The 2,195-nt window shown below is 41.1% G+C and overlaps 1 long non-coding RNA gene across 1 annotated transcript; it reads right to left on the bottom strand.

Annotated features, from left to right (window-relative positions):
- Nucleotides 1-443: 443 nt before the first annotated feature.
- Nucleotides 444-1,238, bottom strand: LOC135116838 (uncharacterized). Its single transcript, XR_010276414.1, has 2 exons — nucleotides 938-1,238; nucleotides 444-873 (listed from the first exon to the last, which is right to left on the bottom strand). It is a non-coding gene; the product is annotated as an uncharacterized LOC135116838 (long non-coding RNA).
- Between the last annotated feature and the right edge of the window lie 957 nt (nucleotides 1,239-2,195).

Below are 2,195 nucleotides of genomic sequence, written 5' to 3'. Positions count from 1 at the left end.
GAAATTACTATAAAATAATACCTATAAATCTTATATATTTTGCTAGATTAAAACATTTAATATATGTGATATTGTTATTTACCTTCATAGTCAATAAAATATAATGACAAAATAATGTGTGTTTCAATGACTAATAACGCGAAATTGATAGTATGTAACATTAGGTGACGTGACTGTATGACGTCAATGTAGCGACATCGCAGTGCACTCACACTACACTTGCGACCAATACTATAATATGGGTGTATATGTCACCGTAAGATTACAAACATCGTTAGATTACAATCTATCTCGAGAGATTGTAAACTGTCGAATTATTGTGAACCGTAACCTCGAACTCGAATTCTAGAATCCTTAGCTTGCTCGTTATCAATAGGTATTGAGCGCTCGGTTCATGAGCAATCTTGAGAGCATTCTTGTGTAACAAACGATTAAAACAACCATTATTATTATTTCGAAATTGTAATTATTGATTTTGACAATATTTTTTATTAGGCTACCAAACTCTTCGTCGTCACGGAACAAGTCTACTCAAACCCTTTTACACGTAGGTACTCAAAACTAACGACTGTTATTCAAAGGTTCAGAACGATAAAGATTTTTATGAGAACCACATTGTACGGAACCCTCGGTATGTGTTAAATTGCCAAAACCTAAATTACATCGTTCTATTATAATCCATTACTAATAGTAGCCTCCATAACCGCCGTAGCCACCGTAGCCGCCGAGCCCACCGTAGCCGCCGAGCCCGCCGTAGCCACCGTAGCCACCGTAGCCACCGAGCCCCCCCAGGCCGAAGCCGAGGTCGAGGTAGGGCTTAGCGAGCGCCGAGCCGCTCAGCAGCGCCGCCAGCAGCAGCAGCAACAAGCTCGCCTGCAACACGCCGCACTCGTCACTGTGCCCAGTCCTCAGATGCAATAACACAGCCAGTACTTACGTGTTTCAGCATTGTGCAGCTCGATCAGTGACTGAGTGCCGGAGCCGCGTTCCTCTACCATATATACGCCGCTAATGACCTACTCGATCACAGTAATCTCTTGCTTCATTTACTTTTATGCATTAATAACTTATTAATTATGGTTCACGAAAACCCAACCGCAGTGATGATACGCAACTCGCTACATACCTAAGATTTCCAATTATATTTTTATGACAAAGACTGGAAACCCAAATAGCAACATTTTATATTATAATAGTTATTTGTGGGATAAAAACGGCTTTTACGCTCAGATATCAGATGAAAATCATTTTCATCCCACCATCTCGGAAAGAGTAGTTTTACCCTTTGATATCTGAGCGCAAAAACCGTTTTTATCCTCTAGAGCGGCAAAGTGATTTGAATTTAGAACATCGTGTGCAATACTCCATTTGTGACAATCTTGATAAGACTATTCAAACAAATACATACTTATTAAACAAATTAAATACTGCTTAATACATAGTTATTTGTTATAAAAGAGTGCTGGTGAAGCGTCAATGTTTTTTTTTCAATGCAAATATTTATTCAATAATAAATTAAATACATAAGTTATTTTTCCCGCAACTTAAAACTTTATTTCGATCATTTTCATATTTAGGTATAATAACCCAATTGAGTCTCTGGTGATGATATCCGAACGACAATACTAGCTACCGCAGCGCCCATTGGTTCGTATCGAGTGTTCTAGAAGATACTCGCAACAAGCTAGCAGTGTTGCGTCTGGCCACCGCCAAGGACGGACGTAGTACTTCTCCCGCCGCCATTCGCATTGTGTCGAATACACACCGCTCCGCGTCATTATTTCCCTATATGTGATTTCCTGAAGATTCTCGTGTAATAATTGAACCTGCTGCTAGAAGACATTGCGGACTTATAGTGCAGTGCTGATTTCACGAGTTTTAACCAGTCCACCGGTGGATGAACCTAGATTTAGCTCGCCGGCCGGCAGCCCTTACCGCGACCACGCGCCCTGGAACGAGGCATCTTCACATCTCGCTGGTTCTAAGTGAGGTCCCTGGATTCACAAGGTACGTCACTGTGCCCAGTCCTCAGATAATGCAATAACACAGCCAGTACTTACGTGTTTCAGCATTGTGCAGCTCGATCAGTGACTGAGTGCCGGAGCCGCGTTCCTCTACCATATATACGCCGCTAATGACCTACTCGATCACAGTAATCTCTTGCTTCATTTACTTTTATGCATTAATAACTTATT

This window comes from Helicoverpa armigera, chromosome 4 (genome assembly GCF_030705265.1).
Source record: "Helicoverpa armigera isolate CAAS_96S chromosome 4, ASM3070526v1, whole genome shotgun sequence".
Lineage (NCBI taxonomy): Eukaryota > Metazoa > Arthropoda > Insecta > Lepidoptera > Noctuidae > Helicoverpa > Helicoverpa armigera.
The sequence above is the reverse complement of the archived record's forward strand: the minus strand, read 5'-3'. Positions and strand labels throughout refer to the sequence as shown.